General features: G+C 37.2%; 1 protein-coding gene across 34 annotated transcripts in view; it reads right to left on the bottom strand.

The window, feature by feature from the left end:
- SORBS2 (sorbin and SH3 domain containing 2) overlaps positions 1-22,373 on the bottom strand; it is a 163,308-nt gene that overhangs the window by 104,135 nt on the left and 36,800 nt on the right. The gene's annotated exons all lie outside the window — the stretch shown is intronic.

The following is a 22,373-nucleotide window of genomic DNA, read 5'->3' as shown; positions in this document are numbered from 1 at the left end:
CTTGATGGCTACAAGAACAGACACCTTCCCATCCCCCTCTTTACCCTCTGCAATGGGTTAAGTAACAACACTAATAAAATATAGATGATGGAAAACTCAGCCCTTGAGAGAGCAAGATGAAGGCATCATATTTGTGGGAAGAATGCACATAAACAAAGCTCATTCTATATATTTAGTATTTTTATATTGTATACAAGTATTTTACTAGCTTCTCAAAGAGGAGAAACAAAACTGAAAATTATTAATAACTTAAAAAAGGAAAAATACCTATAAAGGTAAGAAATAAACTTTCTTGTGGTTCAGCTTTTAAAAAAATGCCATGTGTGAGTTTTTCTATATCTTCTTTTGGTGCTGTTTTCTGTAACTGGTGAATGTTGTGAATAGCAGATATGCTTGGGAGAGAAACCAAGGGGAACAAATACACAGACCACTGCAAATCTCAGTAAAATCGACTTTAGAACACAACTGCCAACGTGAGTGAACAGACAAATATTTCACTAAACTTTTACTAACAGTAACAGAGGTACGGTGATATCTGTCAATGAGACAGAGCATGCAGAAGGAAATTCTCCTTAACAAGAGATGTATGTGTGAATGCCAACACCTGCTATCCAATTTCTTGCAGAATTCCCAGGGAGGCCATGCATGCAAATACAGAAACACAGGATTAGGATACAATCTTCAGGCTGGGATACCAAGCCAACTGAAGAACCCAGACATATAATAATCATATTTCTGAGCTTAGTATATCCAGCTTTCTAAGTGTATGTTTATAAAATTCAATTGCCATTGCTTCAAGATCCCAAGCTGGCATAATTCCAAACTTCCAGGTTTCTAAAGCATAGTACAGCAAAAAAGATAATTTAATCTTAAGAGTAGCAAGGGTTCCACATTTTCCCACACAAATCTTACAAGCTCAGGTATGGTGCCATGTTTACATGTCTGTTCTAGAACTAGCACAATTCTGCACTGCTTATTTTAGTTATCTGAATCCTCATTGCACATACACTTGAATTCTACAGGCCCTGAGGGAATTCCAGGGATTTCAAGCTCACTGTCCTATCTAGGTTCCCTATAGAATACAGAAGAGTCTGAATTTCTAAACTGAAGTAAACTCTAACTTGGACCCTGGCTGTACGATGTTTTGGAAGCAGTTTGTCCTATGTCATTCAGGGAAGATTGCCTTTTGTAGTTTTCCCAAAACCCTCTGATTTTATAAATTCCCACAGAAGATATCTCTGTACCCTAAACAGTCAGTGCAACCCAAGAGGAGAAAGCATGCAAATGCGTCACAGCTAAATTGTAGAGCTCCTTTTTCTCTTCATTTACATTTTTTGTTAAGGCTAATGATGCAGACGTTCAACATCTAGCCAAATTCTCTATTAAGCTTGTAGCATCAAAGGCAAAGTTATGAATTTGGACAAGTGTTTCTAAAACAATCTAAATCTGCAGCTCATTCATCTTCTCACACTGCGTGACTTCTTGAAGCAAGCAAAAATTACGCATCTCCCTGCATAAAGCAGAAACACCAAAATGTGTGACGATGTAAACAAAATCTGTTGGATGATTACATGGATTTGTAACAGCATGATCTCATCTCAGATTTTTTAATTTGGACTTCTTTGAAAGTATAAATGTGTTTAACTATATGCAATATCCACTCTAGTTAACTGTATGACTACTGCCTCCATGTGAACCCTGCAACTACAAGTATATAAAATGTTTATAAACAACATTTTACAAAAGAAATGTACATATAAACAGTATAATAAATCAACATACAGCATACCAACATCAGACTAGCAGGAAAGATCAGGACCAAGGTCATGGTTTACCTACTAAAATGCATCTGGTGTTCAGAAGACAAAGACGCCATATATACCACAGTATTGGAGCAAAGAAACAAAACTCTCCAGATTCTTTCAGGAAATCTCTGGATACAGTTATGAACTCTAAATTATCTTTTAACTCTTTTACAGGACAGAATTAATTGACATGTTTCATATCTTCCAGAACAGGAACAACACACAATCACTATCAGCTGATGGCTTCCATTTACACAACAGCATCCAAATCCCTTGGTGTGGTTAAACCTGGGACTAACCTCACTTTGCCCCTAGAATGCTAAGAGTGATGAATAATGTGGCGAATAATGTGAAAGTAACAGATCACCTAATGAACTGGTGAAACAAGTAAGACTCAGCTTCCATTGCTTTTTCCAGAAAATGTGATCTCAGAAAAATGAATAGGAGTAGGACTAAAAAGTTTCCTAAAGAATAAAAGAAATCAGCAACTGGAAAAGACAGATGGTTAGAAAACAGCAATGAAGCCCTAAAACAAAAAGATGACTGGGCAAAGAGCTGATGAAGAAGCCAGGCCTGCAGACATTTTGGCCTGATTGGTATATTTTTGGGCTACCCCTGAACCCTACTGAGATCAGGAAACATTAAAAAACTTTGCATAACAGAATGTAAAAAGAGTAGTATAATAAAAGCCTTGGTAGAGCTCTGTTGCAGTAGCACTCTCTGGGAAAGCAACAGTAGCCTGAACAGTCATCCCTGAGCACTCCTCATGTGCATCCATCCAGAAAACCTAAAGCAAAGATCTGCCAAGAAAAAGTACAAACCTAAAGCTTATAGCCAGAAGGCAGTGAGAACTAAAATATAAGTAAAATAATAATTATAATAATAAAATACAGCAGCAAAACCAACACACATTACCTATCACTGTAACAAGCTCCACAATCTCAACAGCACAGCTAAGGTCAAAGTACACATTCATTTCTGAAAATGGGAACAAGAAACACACAGAGAAAAATAATGGCTGGATTTTTTTTTTTTTTTTTGACTGGTCTAGATTGAAAAGGAGATAAGAATCAATGTCATTGACACAAAGTGAAGGGAGGCATATAAATGGAGGCAAAGTTTTTTTTTAAAAAAATTGTTGTTTGTAACTTCTTGAACTATGTAATTTTTTACTGTTAAGAATTTCACGTTATTTCGACTACAAACTGTAGTGTGGTGTCAGGAATTTTCTTTAAAATGACATATTTCCACTACAATTAATGGATTTAATACATTAGTTCTAGGAACAGAGACATACTAGAGAAGTTCAATACATTTTATTTTAAAACTATCCATGTAATTTGCAATAGTATCTTGGAACTGAACTTGGAAAAAAGATAATTTCAGATTTAAAGTTTTACAGTGAGCCAGCAATTTCTCATGAAAAATAGAAATGAAAAGTTAATGAACTACTCCAGAGTTGCTCCCATTGTTTACTGTAGTTAGGAACATAAGCATATATGTTACATATATAGGCCTCAATTTTTAACATCAAAGTTACTTTTTCCCCCCAAATTTGAAGCAACCTTCTTTGAGATGGCCAGGAAATTATCCCACAAAGACTAAAGGCATTTCAATGAGCTGTATCTTTGTCAGAATCATGTCCTACTAGAATACCTAGCATATTATTGCATCTGTTCCACTAATCACTTGAAAATTGTGTCCAATCACCTCAATGTAAACATAGCTTGTCAACAAAGGATATTTTGTACAATAGGAAATGGAAATGTACAGCCTGGACGTATTAAGAGGGGTAAGTCACTTTCCTCTTCAGCTTTTACTTCTCTTTGTGTTTGGGAACATAATGTGCATTTACTCTGTGACTATATGGGATAACAAACTGTAGTCATTTCCTATCGACCACTTCATTGTGCAGCTCAAAGAATGTCAAGGTCATATTTTTATTCCAAGCCATAGTTATAGCCCTGAAGGTAGCATGCAGTGCTTCATTAGCCACATTGAACTGTACAGAGCATTACTAATACCTAGATGAGCAATCTGCTTTAATCAATGTGGCATCTGACATACTCTTTCTGGAATACAGAAGAGCTGAGAAAACACAATTTAGTGTGACTTGATCACACTAAATATTTTGCCCAATAATTTCTTTCATAACCAAAACACATATTCTTTCCAGACTAGAAGTGTTGGGTATGATTTTGGGACAGCCTTGACTCAGCCTACAGATAAGTACAGCCTGGTGCAATACAGCAGTGTGTCCTCATCTTTTCAGATGACTGCATGTGAAAATCAGTGAAAAAATTTGCATATGCACAAAGAGAAGTCACATGTAAATTCCATAGTTGGGTAAACATGAGGACCAGCATGCCAGAATTATGTATGCAATTAGTATCACACACATGAAATGGTGCGGATAATTATGGGCCATATTTGAAAATGCATCCTGTGTCATCTGCACCCTGCCATGCTCCCCATCGACCCACCAGGATCTCAAGTGCTGGGCTTTGCACAACACTAGGCGTGAGTGTCTGTATTAACTGCCCCAGCTGTCATGAGTGTTGCCTCCCAGCTATCATTCTCAGATGCTCATCAGACATGCTCATTCCTATCCAGTGTACAGAGCGAGTGGCTCAGCTGCTGTCTGCAGAGTGGAGTTTTTAAACAGCAGCTGTCGGGTAGTCATGATATTAGGTCCATATTTCTAATGGACAAGAAATTCTTGCAGAAAAAATTACATATCTGCTTTTGGTTCTACAGAGGTCTTAGTTCTCACATTCTTCTGGTACTAGAGCTGCAATGCCAGAAACTTCAATGCATACACTTCCCACAAAGAAGGCAGAAAGGTATGTTCACAAACATGGAAAAGACTATTTCATCTTAATTTTAAACAAGGCATATAGTATTTGTTTGACTGTGCAATTCCAGTATGTAATTTATATTCTTTTGACAGTTAAAAAAATACTTATTACTATTATCTACTAAAGGGCACTTTCACCATTACAACAGGCTCAATGTTATCCACCTGCATATAATTCTATTAAAAGTACCCAAGTACTCTTCTGACACTATTTTGTGATTTTTTTTCTCCTTGGTTAAAACTGCAGATTACTCACATTCTCTTTAAAGGTTGATACAATTAAATCTAACTATAGGATGCCATATAGTAAGTATATAAGTCTGTAGCTAAACTTCCTTCTGAATTACTGTCCCAGAGATCATCTCTCTGATCACAGCAATTGCAACTCTGCTACAAAGATACTAAATTTCAATTGAAAGCCTTATTAGAAAGAAACTGTTTCCAAACCATTAACTAGAGAATTGGAGGCCTCATAACCAAGTGTTCACCAGAAGAAATGAGAAAACTGCTAACCAACATAATTGACACAGAAACAACTCTTATTAAACTCACTCTGGTAAACGTGAAACAGAAGGTAAATGTGGCTGTAGACAGCACTGGGCAGCCAACAACCCCAATAGGAGGAGATTCCAGATGCACACAAAAAACGCTAAGATTTGAGGCATCACTTTCATCCCAAAATCAAAGATGATAGACAGGCCACAGGAAACTTCAAACTTCTATGCTTCTGTTGCCAAGTCCAGAATAGCCCAGTAAATGGAATTCTTGCCATTACCAGTAAAGAAACAGGCCAGTTAACCAGTAACAGTACTGGTCTGTTTTGACTGAACTCATAACATTGACAGACTAACAATAAATTCCTGTTTCTGCACACATATATGCTTTTCGGCTGTAAAAGCAAATCCTGAGTTTGACACCAGGAGCTGTGAAATATTTGCCTAGGCTCGGAGGAGGTGGCAAGCTTCAGAGTAACTGCAGGTTTGTATTACCCAAATGCTATCCCCAAACACAAATATCGGCCCTTATTACCAGAACCCATGCAGCTCCTGAATTTTCTTTTTTTGTCTCCTAGAGAAACTCACAAACCCTGTTTTGAGTGGCATCACTGTTAAGTTACAAAGTATACATCTGCTGTTATCTCAGGTAGAGTTTTCCAAGTAGAATAATATTTGTATAAAACTTAATAAAATATATAAATATTTGTATAAATTTAATAAAAACATTTCCATCCTGTGACAGAACACTTTATGGAAATACCTTTTCTTCAACAGCCACCAAAAAATTGCCCATTTTTTTTTAGCAATTACCTTATTTGACCAGGTTTAGTTCTGAGGACATCTTCATTACACCCACAGAAGTTTACAGAATATGCTGAGTTAGAAGAGACCCAGAAGAATCATTGACTCCAGCTCCTAAATGAATGGCCCATATGGGCATTGAACCCACAACCCTGGTGTTCTCTAACCAAATGTGCTCATCTCAGTAGGAGAAAGTTAATACAATTAACTGGAAAGCACTCAGGAATTGGGCACAACAGGACAAAAGGCACTACGCAAAAACTTGGGTTGGGGTTTCTTGACATTTTGGAACACCCAATTAAAAAAGAATCCTCAGTGGTTGACCCTGCAGCCCTTCTGTTGTGGCTGGCGTACAATCACCTTCAGCAAGCAGTATGCCTGTCCCTGTGCTGAATCAGCTGCCAGGCCCCGTGCATTTGAGGCATCTGAGTGCAAAGAGCTTGGCTGCTGTGACAGACTGCATAAAACATTTCCCCAGTCTGAATGATCTCAGAGTTTGTGTGCATCGGTCCATTCAAAGACAGCAATTACAGTGCCCTTGCTGAACCTGAGAAGCTGCAGTCTCTTACTTGCTGAAGAAGGCTGGCTGCTGCTGGGAACACAGCTGACCAGTATGGGCTGCTGACAAACAAAGATGTCACCCAGAGATCTCAGCCCAGCACTTTGGGGTCTTTCGTGTGTGGATCACCCCCATTTTCAAACTCCTACTTCATTAGCTGGGATAAAGCTACTCCATCATATTTTTTAATGACAACCAAGAGACTGGAACTGAAATGCCATCAACATGCTGCACTCAAAGCAATGAGGCCACTCTCAAACAATCTTTTCCTTCCACTGCTCCTTAACAACTTCAGAGAGCCAGAAACTACTGCTTTCTACAGTTTCAGTAGTACACTAAGCACCATTAGAAAAATATATCCAGAAAATGGTTGACCTAATTCCAACCCTTACATTTACATTTAAAGCTTTGAAGGAGGTGCCACAGGCTACAGTGCTAAATTTTATCTTCATTAGTTTGCAAGGATAATTTCTTTGGGGTTTAGAGACTAAGTGCAGAAATGAACTGCCTTTGAGCAGTGCTTCTTGGTTTTGGGAAAAGGCCAGCGCTAATTTCAAATTTTTTTCTAAAAACAAGTCAGATTACCCTATCAATGCTTACTGTTATGAATCTTGATAAATTGTTCTTGGATTGAGACTTAAGAAAAAATTGATTGTCATTCTTCCTTCTGAAATCCTGTAACATAGGTAAAGCTTTTGCATCCACCTAGAGGTCATACAGTTGATAAATAAGTCCAGATCACTACTAGTTAATTTCCTCCATTCAGCTTATCCATACCATCTTGTGCATTTACACTTAGTTTTACCTGTTTGTCTCTACTAAAGACAAAATACAGCACTGTAGCTTCAAAATGAGACAACTCTGAACCCAAATCATAAAGAAGGTCCTTAGCAAACATTCAAGGTTGCACCTTGAAGCTACAGAATTAAGTTTTTTATTCTCAATAGTGACTGATTTCCAGCAAATAAAGAAGAAATACATCTCATGGACAGGCCCAGAATTTAGCCAAAAGGCTGTAATGCAAAAGGCCTAGGCTACAATTCATATTCATTTTTCTTACCTGGGTTCTTGTTTGATTATCACAGAATAGTATACTCAGACACTAAAAACGCATTGCACAAACTCTTCATGGGTTTCTCATCATGTCACTTACCAAGTTCTACATACTTGCATTTGCTACAAGTGAAAAATGATACCTAAGAGCGTATGAGGAGATATAATACCTTTAGGAACCTTAACCTATCAATTTAACAAGTGAGGCTTCAAAATAAATTTTCATTCAGATATCTAAGAATGATGGAAAAATCATATATATGTAAATAAAACTGCTACTCTACAGAAAAACAACTCAGTATAAAAAAGATCTCTGAGCAGATTTATTCAATCATGCATGCCTCATGTGTTACTACTACAGCAAATTACCCAAATACAATTTCTCTGTTACTGAATAGACTCAATTCATCTACCAGTGCTTAACAAATATTTGATCCTAATTAAACTTAATGATTTTCTCTGCTTCTGAGATGGTGCTGCAGATCAACTCTTTTTTTAGCACAATATTTGATTTAAAAGCAAAATTCTGACAACCTGGTGTGAATTCTGTTCAAAGATGAGTTAACATGGAAAAACTGTGTCTTCTCTACCAAGAGAATCTAAAAGTGGAAAGTTGGTTATTCAAACTGTGTTGCTTTTCAGATAACTAAATTAGATACATTCCTGTCACCAAAAACTGCTGATAATGAAAAGCCACTCAGGACTCCAAAGCCACTGGAAATCTATTCACACATAAAATAAATCATCAACATATTCTATACTTGATTACACATTTCCAACTGAAGAGATAGCTTGGTATTTTAAGGTGTTTTTCCAGTGTGTTTCCTTTAAATAGGGAAGAAAAGTTAGTTTGCATGTTTGTTTTTGTGTTCACTTGAAATTTCAGTGTTCTGTTCTATCTGGGTATTAGGGAGGTCATCTTCTGAAAGATTTCTACCACTGCATAAAAAGAATTTTTGAATTTTCTTTAAAACTAGCATATTCAGCAATTTTGTTTGTTTGCTTGTTTGTTTTTTAAATTAAAAACCTTGTTCCAACTTTGTCAAAATCCACCTGTTATCCCTTAGGTGTAGGAAGGTTACCATTAAAAGCTCATTCAGCCAAGCCATGCACACAGGATTTACGGTGGCCAGCACTGCTTGTTAGAGACAGCAGTGGGGAAAAGAATTTCAAGGTCTTTCTTCTGTCAAAAGAAACCTTACATTTTGAGCATCTCCCATAGATGGTACTGACACCCTGAAGTCAAATATATTCCAAATAAAGTGTTCTGTCATGTACAAAGCTAATTTCACAGTAATTCCTTCGATGTCATTTTACACCTCACACTCAGGTTAAGAACTTCTCATTTTAAACAGCTCCTGATACCTCCCTCACTTAGGAGTACTCACAGTTTTTCAGAGTGCGGAATGGATTTGCCTGTACATAGTTTATTTACTAGTTATCAGAAAAACTGAACTGCCACCTTATTTGGCACTAACTGGTGGCCTCAGCACAGAAGGGATTCTCATGCTTGCCTGGACAAAAACTCTCCCCTGAGACGCGCTCCATAGCTGCGTCATGCCAAGGGAAACAGAGCACGTGCTTCTGTGAATTCTGCTGCTGCCCAAGAAAACTTTTATTTCTGGGGACTCAGTCTCTTCCAAGAACATGTATTTCACAGGTTTTCCTCCAGCCATGCAAGGAAGAATAGCAGAGGCAAACATTCCTCCCTCAAGCTGAGCCTATAAATGAAAATTAGAATTGAAATCACTTATGTAAAGTAATACTGGCAGGAGTGGGTGCTTAGAACTAGTTTAAACTAAACATTCTAAATTGTTTCATCAGACACCTGCAGGAATCCTAATTTATTTTAATGCATGCAATTTAGCAGTTGCAGAAACACTACATTTCAGCAGTATTGACAGGATCAGCTATTTAGGCCAAGGCAGTTAAAAACTTAAAAAAAAAATTATTAGGATTCAAAATGAAATACTGTATCCTCTATACCTGGAGCTAACCTACTTTCTAGCAGGTCTTTTCACTAGAATGTCTTTTCAAGCTTTGGGTAGATATTTCAAATTTAGGCAAAGTTGAAATTTTTAGGAGATACAGAAGTGAGATTTCATGACACACAAACACTTGTGCAATAAGTGAGAAGAGATGGCAAGAGAGACTAAAGGCTAGAATCACTGCATTTACTTAAAGCTGAATAATTTCTTTTGGAAGTCCTATTTATGTGAGCAAAGCACATAAGTACTTTCAAGGAGTGATTAAACATATTCCAGATCAAATTTCCTTCTGACTGAGCTGCTGTTGACTCCATATGGAATCCCAATTATGGCACACTGGTGAACGGCCTAAAGTTCAGTGGGTCCAACCCAAGTCTTGTGAAAATACTGAATTTCAGGTGTATTATTTTTAAAATGTTACTTCACAGGACTCAATCCCTTTCTAAGGAGCATCTTTGCTCATTGTAGTGATTTGAGTTACAGGTTTAGTGCTTTTGAAGCTCTACTGTACATCTACCCCAAGCCTGAAAGCATATTACCATTATGACCCGATTTGTGAAGAGTTTACATTTCTTTGAAGAGTTAACACAACACGCTTCAAGTTTCTGCATCACTTGAGTACTGCCAGGTTTCCAGCAGAATTTGAAGTCTTCACCTAGATCTCTCCAGGAACACCAGTACCTTTCTAAGTGAGAGTAAAAAAATATTTTATGGCACCATCTACCTCGCTATTTCATTTTCCTAGACAGACTGGCTTTTTATAACAATCTAAACAAGTGCATTGTTGCTTTTGCTGATAATCTTCTGCCAGAAATAGTGGACATGGATAAATGTTAGGCTAGCTTGCATAGCATAGGAGAATCCAGATGCATTTGCCTCCCTGTGCACAGGCAATAAGGTTGTTTTAGGCCTACGCAGCTCGACTGCAACAGGAGTACACATGTAAGATGGAGCTTTCAGAATTGTGAATTCTGTTAAGAACAGGAGCTCAGAACAGCAACATAACCGCCTAAATTCATACAGGAAGGTATTTTGCTAATAAATGGAAACAATCTGAAAATGAACTCTCTAATGAAAAGAAATTCATAAGGTAGAAGCTATTACAACATCAGTAGTGCTGCTGTTGACACATGAAATGAGGTATTGAAATTAAAAAAGTAATAACTAATTATTTCTACTTACAAAACCAATATGAAGAAGGGAGGCATGTAATTAATTTTTAGCCTTTAAAACACAGGAACTATCAAAAGATTAATTTTGTGAGACTTCTTTTAAGACAATGGCTGAGACCATCTCTTGGACAATAATCTAAGTGTTTATAGGCCAAAACACATAAAAAAGAAGTCTTGCCCCTAGTATATTCACAAGGTGTCTATGCTACAGAGTTCCAATTTTTCTTTTTTTTTTCCCAAAAGTGAAAATTAAAGCTAGTTTTCACTACACAAAAACCCCTCCAAAAGAACTAGTAATGTGGAGATTGCACAGTGAAATCCTAGTCTGTTCCCTCTTGCCAGACACAGCTGAGATCCTGATGGGATACAAATCATCATGGATACTGCTCTATGGAGAATTCAAGGAACAAGCTAGAACAACAGTGGGGGGATTCCCTTTTCTTAGAATCCTTGTGATCACGGAACCACTATGTTTGGAAAAGACCTCTGAGATTGCTGAGCCCAACCATTAACCTTGCACCACTGTGCTCATCACTACACAAAGTCTTACCTTTGAATATAACATTGAGTAGACGTGAGTGTTTATTTTAAGATTCCTCTGAGATGTACAGTTTTACAGAATCTGCTTTCTGGTTAATAAAAATTAGATTCCAATGGTATTTTTAAACAAGTCATACCATTAACTTTTAGAGCAGAAGATAAGGGTGATATTAACAAATGATAACTCAGGCTTCCTGGGCCATTCCCTGTGACTGCTTTAATGTGTGACAGATCAGTGTTGTCAAAGGGCCAGGCAGGTTCAGATATCTGCCTGTCATTGCCTTCTGAAGAAAGCTTTGTTTGTCTCCTTCAATAGACAGGGATGAAATACAGAGAAATAAGCTGTCATCACTAAAAGTTAGCCTGATTTACTTTACCTTCATACCACTGCATGGCCCACACACACCATTTTTTTTCTCTGTCTCAGTACAAGCAGCACCCAAGCAGTCATGAGGTACAGGATTCCAGAAAGCCAATAAAAGCACACTGAAGTAGAGAAATCTCTTAAATCATATCTTCCCATACTCTTGAGGTGCCCTGTTTTTAATTCTCTAATTGTAAATTAAGAATGATTAAAGTGATTTTATTTAATATGAAGTGCGTTTTTTGAGCTGCTCAGGTGAACTCGGAGTGAACTAATATGATGGAAGAAAACCTGGTCTAGACAGGCATCTTACATCAGTGCACTTGGAAAATTAGTAGGCATGTGGTCAGCAATGGGGTGTTCATCACAGCAGGTAGCAGATGATTGTCAGCTTTCCCAGTCCCCTGAGCAGAGATAAGTATCCATTTCTGCTTCTGTCTAGGCAATCATATACTCCCCTATATACTAGGTTATTTAGAAGGCTTCTGTTTAATCATAAATGTGACTGTTCTTATGCTCCTCCTTAACAACAAGATTTTAGCTGGATTTTGGATAAAATCCTGAAATACTTAATGCAAAAACAGTCTTTAGCTGTATAGTTTCTTGAGGAATAGCTCACTAACGTGACATAAGTTTAGCCATTACTTTCTTTAAAAAAAATTCATCCCCATGCCTTCTACCCTAAAAAGCAGAATCAGTTAAATACGAGCTTAAAACCACAGAGACAGTAGTGCATTTCAAATCCCAAATTAAATTTTACTATACAGCAAAAACTGGAGAACAAACAGATGCAAATTACTGTTTTGATAATTTTGCACTGGAATTTTAAAAATCGTGCTCCCAGAATATAAAATATTCATAGCTTATGGAATTTTCATAACTCCTTATATTGGGTGCATCTCAAGTTTTACTGTACTTTGCCTTGTTCATTAAACATTAAAGTATCTTCATATATTGACTTCACAAATCATCTTTAATGCCAGATACTGACAGTCAGAACTTCTAAAACTTGTACTTTGCATATGGAATTTGCTTATTGATATCTATCATAGTTGCTGCATCCTTAAATCCTGGAAAGTATAGAAACTTTGGATGCAATAAGTAGGAAATCTGTCAGGTCTTGCAAGCAGGTGGAACTACTAGGGTATATTACATTTGAAGGCTGTGTACAAACCAGTCATTTTTCTCCATTTCCCACAAAGGCTACCAAAGACAAGTTACACAGTTCTAAAGTTGGTTCAGCTCAATCTGGGATCCTGCCTTCACCATGAAAGGTGCATCTCCTTTCCCTGTCGTTTCTGCTTTCCCTGTGTTAAGTCCACTGATCACTTGAACTGAGATAAATAAGAACTAATCCTGCAACTAGGATCAAAAACTAATGCCTGTTTTTGCATACACAGTTTCAGTTAGATAAGTCATATTGATTTAAACATTATTTTGGAAATGTGAGCACAGTCGGCCTGCAGTTCATATGGACTTCATGTGCAAGGTGGTTCAGACTAACAGTTCACTGCCTAATGTCCTTAACTGGTCCACTGATAACAGCAACTAGTCAGACAAGCTTATCTGAGACGTGCTATCAGCTAGTACCTCTGTCTAGGCCAGAAGAGTTAGCACACTAAGGAAGCCAAGGAATGACAACTGATTAACCACATTAGCTGCATTACACTGTGATCTAGCACTGAATAATTCTGAAAGACAGTTTGTCTTAGTATTTCTACTTATACCATTTCCTGCCAGAACATTCTGCATTTTTTTTCATACTATAATGTTTTGGAACTTGTAGCTTCAAACAAACATTAAAAAAAAATTTTGCTCTTAGCTATATAACCTTTACATTGCTCTAGACACTAACATCAATTATATTCCTACTACTATACTATTTTGTAACAGCAAAAGGAGAAGATTAAGAAGTGGCCATAAAGGTGAATGATGGTATTTAAATAAATTATGACATTAGAAATAGGGACAAAATAAATTACCCATTCTCAGAAGAAAATGTCATTTCCAAAGAATGGTCTGTCCATTTGTAAAAAACACTATGCTTTGTATCACAAGGGCAAAGCCCAAAAGAGTAACAACTGTTAAAATTATCTTTTTCAAAGTTAGGATTTATTTTAAATGTGTCATTGCTGCATTAAAGCTACTCCCAATCTCTAAAATACAGCAACAGAAAATAGAATAAGTTACCATATAAGATCCAATTTAAAAGGTAATTTGAAATTTACTTGCAGTGTTGGCAGTACAGGAGTTCATGTACACTGCCTGGTCTAAACAGAACTAATTCCTCACAAGGACTATTTTAATTCCCAGTATTAAGCATCTGTCAATGTGAAAGGGAATACTGTTGGAAAAAAAAAATTGTAATAGAGGGCCAGGCAGAAAAGGGGGATGTTACACCTGCAAGAATTTACACTGACAAAATCTACTTTGCAACAGCATCTCTATTCACCCAAGCTTCCCTGAAGCACATGAAAAATTCCTTCAGATATAACATCTTGTCTACCACAAGGCTGAAATCCCCTTACTTTCAGAAAAGTAAATTCAGTCAAGACTGAAGCTGCCTTAGGGTTTGTGTTCATATAGAGTTAAATGCCCATTTGACGATCACTGAACTATTTGCAACATTAAAAAAAAAAAAAAAAAAAGAGACAACTTCCTGATTCCTTCCTTTCCTTCAATTAGGCTTTCCTCACACATAGCAAACTTTACCCTTTACACCTACTGATGGATTTATAGGAATGGCTATTGGTATTGCCACAAGGTGATGTGTGAGGATACACCTGCATCCTGAGCACTGCAGCAGCTGCCACACTGCAGCCACTGAGGGAGCTGCCCTTCCCTCACCTCTGCAGGGCAGCTTGTAGCATCCAGGGTGCTCCAGGACACACCTCTGGAAAGCCACTCTGAAGCTTTCGAGCTCACAGGCAGAAAACATCAGCAGAGAAAAACAGATGACTGTACCAAAGGTCTTAATGAACCTTTAGAATTTCTCCACCCTTTCAAGCATTGAAATTGTATCCTGGGAAGTAATGAACAAAATGTTCGACTGCAGCATGACCTTGGTCTACCACATTTTTAAAAAGCTAGCAGTAACATTTCTGGTAAAATTCTTTATTAAAGCAGTATATTTTACTTGGTTCCAAGAAAACGTTTCACTGGAATCTTAGCAGGCGGGCACGAACAATAACCACGTCCTCACTTGCAGCTGAATTGCAAAAAGCAATGTACTTGCAATCCAAAGACTGAAATTGTCACTGAACATTCAGCAATAGTGCTAAGGGAATATGACAAAGTCATCACTGAACTCAGGGCACTCTAGACTGGAAATTTTATAGATCTGGTTTGACCTTTCACAGCCCCACAGCATGATCACAGACTAGCTATAGAAGTTCCAATATGCATCTCCAATATAGATGAGAAAACACAAAAGAGAGTTGAGTAAGAGTATTTTAATAGTGAAAAAATTGCTCAAGTTCATAATTAGTTATAAAAACAATTTAGGAAATTTTTTAAAAGTTTTATATTTCACCCTCATGTTTGATTTTCTATTTCCTCTATTTCTTTAGCTGTGGAATGATAATGATAAATATCATGCAAACAGCTGAGCCTTTACCACATGCACTCACAAAGTTATGCCTTGTTATGGCTCCAGCTAGTCAAGTTATTTTCAGCAAAGCTCATCAAGTTCTGAAATCCATTTGAAAGCAAGAAAAACAAAAAACCTAAGTTTTATATTTATCACAGCCATCAAGGCAGAATTATTCCAAAAAGACAAAATTTGATAAGCAGTGAATTAAGTTTTAAGGTAACACTTTAACAGATTAAGTCTTAACACTGAATTAAGTGTTAAGGTAAGTCTGCTACAGAGGGCAAAGGTTTTTGTTGTCGTTCCAGCTTGTTATTCTTTTCTTTTTCCATCATTTCATATACATATCTAAGTCGATGATATAATTCAGAAATCAGATAATTCTCATTCAGGTCATTATGGTCCCAAATAAGCCTATTTAAAAAAACCAAAGACATCTGGTTCAAAAGGAGGTCTTTTGTACCACAGATTTTGAAGTATGAAACATCAACTTAATTCTTTATACTCTATCCTTAACTGAGCATCTTCTAATTGAGCTAATCTAGTGTGAAGTTTTACCTAGTCACAATTAGTCAAACACCCTTCTTGCAAATATGCACTTGAATTCTGAAATATAATTATGCTTCATATATTGCCTAGGGAAAAAAAAAAAAAAAAAGGCAAACCAACCAGTACTTATTCCACAAAAAACTGTTTGGAATGAAGTGCAAAACCAAAACCATCCTAGCATAAATTGACAAATGTATCTTGGGCTGACCCTGTAGTGACAGAGAGATAGAGCAGACATTCCAGACATAGAAGAAGCCAGGCCAGACTGGAACACGCAAGGTCTCATCTCAAAGACACTGCTTTGCCAGCAGAGAGCTGCCTGTGTCAAATGGAGTAAAGCATTTCACTGACTTCACATAGACAAATCTCTGTGACTGAAAGCCATGTGTGCATTCACCCTGCACAGAAGATAGTCACGGTGACATTTACTGATGCCAGTGTGAAAGGCAATGACACTTTGCCAATAAAATGGAGCAGCTGTCAGAGGAGTGACTGGAAGCCCAAGGTCTGACATGTCCCAGCTCATGTCAGAAGCACAGCTGTATCTGAAAGGCCAAACCAACTACCCTTGTTTTAACTCAGTGGTCTTACACTGAACTTTGAGGTTTTTTTCTTTATTTCACTTGCCCACAGCAGGACAGTGATTTGCATGGTTACACTAGCAATCCTGGCACGGAGTTTTAGCACGGATGGGTAGACAGAGCTTGTAGCAGTGAACAGACAAGTATTCAGCAAGTGCAGAGCTGTTTGTGACAGTTCAAAGGCTCAGATACATACGCAAATCTTTTAAAGCCTTAAGAATATGAACAACCTTTGTCCAGGCCACTCTGCTTTGTCAGATAATTGACAGACAAGTTAGTAAACTCAATTAAAAAACATGTTGTAATAAGTAGTTCAACCAGCTGACTCAAAGGTCTTTCAAACTTTGTTGTGTTTGCTGGCCTATAAACAACTTCCTCAAAGGAGCCCAGATTTCAACTGGAAACAGCTCTTCAACTCTAAACTAACATTCTGGTCAAGCTCTTCAATATTACTGCTAAGAGTAGAACAGACTGCAAGCATTAGAACATTTTTGTCACACTATTACTTTTCATTCTACTTGTTCCCAAAGAATATAAAGACCTGGAAATTTAACAAAAGTATGCTCCTTACCTATGTCATATAATGGTATTTTCAATCTGAAGTAAGTTAAATGGTTTTGTTCAAATTCTGATTAGAAGCCAGAACTCTGTTGATTTCAGCTGTTCTACCCATTCCTTATTAATAATATATGTATTTTAATACCTATCAAGAAATTGTAACTTTTCTTGATGGGTCATTCGGTTTCACAACCAAACATTTGGCACACCTCACTACAGAAATCTAAGCACTCTAAGTCATTTGGATGCGGTTTCCTTGATCCCAGGAAGACAGATCAACACCATGCTGACCTGCCGCCTGTCACTTAAGTGTTCTGCTAGAAAATCACCATGCAGTCAGCTGCTACAAAGCAAGAAACTGTACAATTATTTCCAAGCCAATGGATTTATGCTCATCTATTTACATACAGAGGGAAATCCAGATAGGGGTGGAGAGGTCAGTGTACAGCAACCTTTGCACCAGCATATGCAAACTACAGAGGACTTAAAGCTCAAAATAATTCAATTCAAACAGCCCATTTGTAATACATCTTTATGCCTTTTAGGATTCAGATGTTTGCCTAGTTAAGCTTTTCAGCCTTTTAATTCCAAAGATTTGGGGTTTGTTGGGGTTTTATTAATTTGGTTAGTCTTTGGATTTGTTTTTAAAAAGGTTATTTGATAACGGCTTTTCAGAAATTTGGCCCTTAAGTCAAAACTGAATTTCAGTTCAAACAGTAGATTAGACTGTACATCTGCTCTCAATTTTAATAAAGAATCTTTCCTTTAATGCAAAGCCATTACTCCAAAATGCTTTGTGTGGACATATTACTGAGGTATCATTAAGAAGTGGTGATACAGCTTTTAACATCCAGTTGTTGCATTACAGGTAGGCTTTTAGGAACCTGCCTGCAGGTGAAGTCAAAACACACTTTAAGGAAGATTGTTCAAAAACTTTCAACATTAGCTTAATTCTGCTTACAGAAGTTTAAGATCATTTTAAAACATTGTTTCTGTCACAGGAAAAAGCAGAATCTTTCAGTACATTATAATGTCCCCAGACTTTAAGCTATAACATCTAAATTTCTAGTTTAAAGCACACATATTTCATATCCTTGCTTTTAACTAAGTCTTACATGAGTTTTATTCTCACTTTTAAACTATTACTCTGGGCCTGAGCTGTAAAATTCCTAAAATCAGCCATCAGCTTCCCTTTTCAGCACTGGAAAGCTCTGTGCAGGACCCAGAAGGGAAGTAGGAACCCAAAGGTGATTTTACACATGTGGAGATCCAACAGACCTCTAAGAGCAAGTTCCAAGTGCCCTTATTTGACTAACCATCACTGTGGAATGATTAACTAGCTAATTCTATATATTGAAGGCTATAAACACTCTTGAAAAATTCCATCCACTGGTCAGAACTTGACTGTTGTGAAAGACTAAATCTTATCAAGACAGACAACTCATTCTCCAAATCAACTGTCCCTTTACATGAGCAACATAGCTTACCTTCCCATTTGCACCTCCTCTGCTTCCTTCCCTCCCAGGAATTAAGTAAGACACTAGGACATTGCTAGATACATAAATTGTTTATATCTGTTGGTCTTATTTCTCCCTCTTTTGACTTCAGAGAAGAAATCCACCGCTTTCCAGGAGGTCCAGAGGCCTCACAGCACTTCAGGGCCACACATACAGCTCTGCTGCACTCAGCTGCACCTCATGCCTTAGCTCACTAGATCCATCAAGATAAACCACACAAGTGAGTGAATCCTATGCAGGTGCCCAAAGGAGCAGTTTCAAAGTCAAGAGGCTCCTCACACGGGAAGTTTGTGCTTGGACTTTCGGCTTCAAAAGGCTGGAGCTGCTACTGCCTTTTTCACCCGTTCTTTTAGCACAGACTAGTAAAGATACACGTGCTAAAAGTCTCTTTGCACAAGGACAGTTCCTTTCTAATTGCATTTGTACTAAATGAGTGTTACAGGGAACCTTTCTGGGAAACAAAGTCAGTAGCAGTCTCAAGCGTGGAAGGAGCCGAGGTGCCCAGGTGATGTCCAGCACTAAAGATGACACAGCATCAAACATTCTAACAGCATTAAACATTTAGGCACACAAGTCACTAAGGAAACATACCAATTCTTGAGACACTAATATTATGGAGACAAATGCAGTCTTACAAGTATAAACAGATAATGCCTTATGTGAGCCACCTTGAAAACAGATTAAAGCATACTTATTAGATTACTTAGGAAGAGAAAGTGCTTAGAAGCATGCTTTTCTCAATAAAGTACAAGCACATAAGTGGAGGGATTTTGGACCAGATGACCTCACTGTGCTTCCTTCCAACCTTACCCATTCTGTGGTTCTGTAGCTAAAAAGGTGAATTCTCTGCCATGTATATGCAACTTTATTCCTAAAACAGTACTTTCCTAACGTATATAAAAACTAGAATCAAATGCAAGTCAAGGCTTGGAGAAGAAGTGAAAATTATTCTTTGCTTCATATGCAAAAGTACCTGCGTTTCACTTGCAACTATTACTTTTTTTTAACATGGAAAATTAATACTTCTGAAGTTGCAGAACATGGAAAATGTTTATCTAAAAGTGGTTTTCTTAAAAAAGTTAAGCAACCAAAACCTTAGACATTATAGTTAAAATTACTAATTCTTACAGAAGATGCTGACTGCTGTACTTGAATATTAATAAAGTGATTAATTTTACTCTCTTCCCCCAAATCACAGATTAATGATGATGAGCAGAGGCTACAGTGAGAAGCTGGGAATCCTGCCAGCTCCTGTTTCATTTGGATCAATCGAAAGGTTAAGCACAGCCAAAGCTCCAAAGCCAACAAAGAGGCATTGCAATTTTGCACTGCTGCAGACACGAGATAACCAGGATGCCATGAAAATTGCAGCCCTCTACAGCAGCTGCTTACATACAGAATCAAATCACAAAGTTTTTCCAGAGCTATGTATTGCTATCTGAACATACCACATGGCCAGGTAGCCCAGTGCAGACACAACTCATAGGTGCCACATATGAATGTTCTCAGCATCTCCATTTTGGTACATCCCCAGTCTGCAGGTAATGTGAGGAAGAGATGGCTGCACCATGGCCTTTTACTCAGATTTGTTTACTCTATCACCAGCTCTCAACTTCAAGTGTTCAAAACACCTTTTTCTTCTCCAGCATTGTCACATATTAAATCCATGCAGTTTCACCCCATTAATATGCTCTGCTGATATGCTTAGATCATAAATGAGAATCCCATACAGAACAGTTCCCATAAAACTCCACTGCCATCAGTAAATGAACAGAAGACCACACCATGGAAGTAAAATCATGACTAAACAGCACATTAATCTAAGGTCTTTCTCAGCACAAAGCTTTTAACAAGAAATCTAAGTTACCATGATCCTCTGCTTCTCAAGGTAACAGTTCAGTAATATGGTATTTTGTTTGGATAACACTTATGTGGGCAAAAAGAAAATATTTTCTGAGACACTTTGATAAAATAATTCCATCATAAAATGCTATAGATACACCTGCCTCCCACCCTTCTATTTGAGCTCACAAAGACACTAAGGAGGGAACACAGTTGTGTAACCAAACTGCACTAACCGAGTCTTTGTTCTACACACACCAAAAGTTATAAACAATGGTGTTAAGCCACCCCAGATTTAATGCGTTCCTTGGGACCATAAAATTAAGTAAAATGAAAAATTCAAATAAGAAAGTTGTTGGCTTTTTTTTCAGTATATTTTGACATCCCTTTTGGGAAGTGAACAAAGACACATTGTCAAAAGCAGAAACATGCACAAATGTTAGCATTTGTTCCCCATGAATGCTAAGGTATACTTATTCAAGGAAAGGAATTCCACTGCTCTCCTGAGATTTTCTCTCTTATGTTCAATTTTGTGCCAAGTTCACTCAATTAAAGTTTGGGTTGTGTTAGCGTGCCAGATACCAGTTCCTCTAAGTCAGTCCTGCTATTCACTCAAAAATGGCATACAAAATATACAGTAAATTCAAACTTACAGAATTAAGAAATTACCATTAATAGACCATCACTGGTCCTTACTTTGAAGAGTTCAAGCAGTGTTTTTAATTGAAAATAATTGGTATATATTTTTTGTCTATTATCCAGCCTATTTATATGTAATTTCTCCTCCAGCTATGCCTTCAGACATATTAAGCGATCACATATTTCTAAATTGCTCAAAGAGTAACTGCAGCATGGCCTCTGAGGTGTCTTAAGTTCCTTCAGAAGCTTCAGCTTTTTGAGAAGTAATTCTCAGGTAAAAAACTCCTTTAATATGAAAACCATCAATGTAAGACAAATAAGATATTTTTATGGAGTCTAGACATCCATTCCAGCTTTTCTCTTTTTTTCCAAAAATAAGATGGAAAGCTTCTTACTAAAACTTAAATGAATTAGAAAGCCTCCAAACAGTTTCTGTGCAAGAATGTTGATCTGTTTTGTTTGGGTTTTTTTCTATGAAAAGATAACTATTGCTTGACATTAAATATAACACTTATTTTAAATATGACATTGGGTTTTCAACATATTTTTGGAAATAAACTGATGTCAGGGCTATAGCAAAGCCTGCAAAATGAGCTGTGTAGAGCCAGGGCATGCAGTATCTAAGTACACAGTAATTGTGGTAAGCCAAAGCATTGCAGCATAAGTGATCAGATGGACTGGGTATATATAGGGTGCCATCTAATGCCAGCCAACTGCTTAGAAAAACCTCAGCACAGAGCAAAACATTTTTGGCTCTTCCAAGTCTTTCTTCATTTTATTGCAGTAAGGAATAAAAATGGAAGGTAGAGGACAAGCTTACTTTTGTTTGGGTCAAACTCAGTTAATACTTTATAATCAAAGGAAAAAAAAAATGTTTCAAGCTGTACAGTCAAAACCCAAGGAAACTATAAGACATACCTTTAATAGAACTGTTACAGAATTATATGATCAATTAAAGACTACTGATAAGTATGCTGACTGTCCCATGAAATAGGCACATCACCAAGAAAAATAAAGCATTGTACTTAATAACATCAACCTACTTTGTCTAGAAGATAAAGAAACCAAAAATCAATGAGACATGAATGAATGTTGGGAAAGTTTATTTTTAAACTCTGCCTTGACACTGAATATACTTTGCAATACACATTCTTACATTACTTTATTGAATGCAGAACATTCAAACAGGTAAATCCAGGGCAGAACAATCACCACTTTTGCTTTAAAACATTTAATGCCTTCATTACAGCAAAATTAGAACAAAGCACTAGATAAACGATTAAACCCCATGTATACCAAAGTACCATACAGAATAGATACTAATAGATACTATTCTGAAGTTTGTAAAAGCAGCACAGAAATGCCTTTGGAGCTTCATCTTTGTACTTCATATACAGAATGCACCAGTACTACCAGGAAGCCAAAGCTGGTTTTCTCTGAACACTAATTAGAAACTCAGAAA

This window comes from Melospiza melodia, chromosome 5, assembly GCF_035770615.1.
Source record: "Melospiza melodia melodia isolate bMelMel2 chromosome 5, bMelMel2.pri, whole genome shotgun sequence".
NCBI lineage: Eukaryota > Metazoa > Chordata > Aves > Passeriformes > Passerellidae > Melospiza > Melospiza melodia.
Note: the sequence above shows the minus strand (reverse complement) of the source record. Positions and strands in the feature narration are given on the sequence as shown.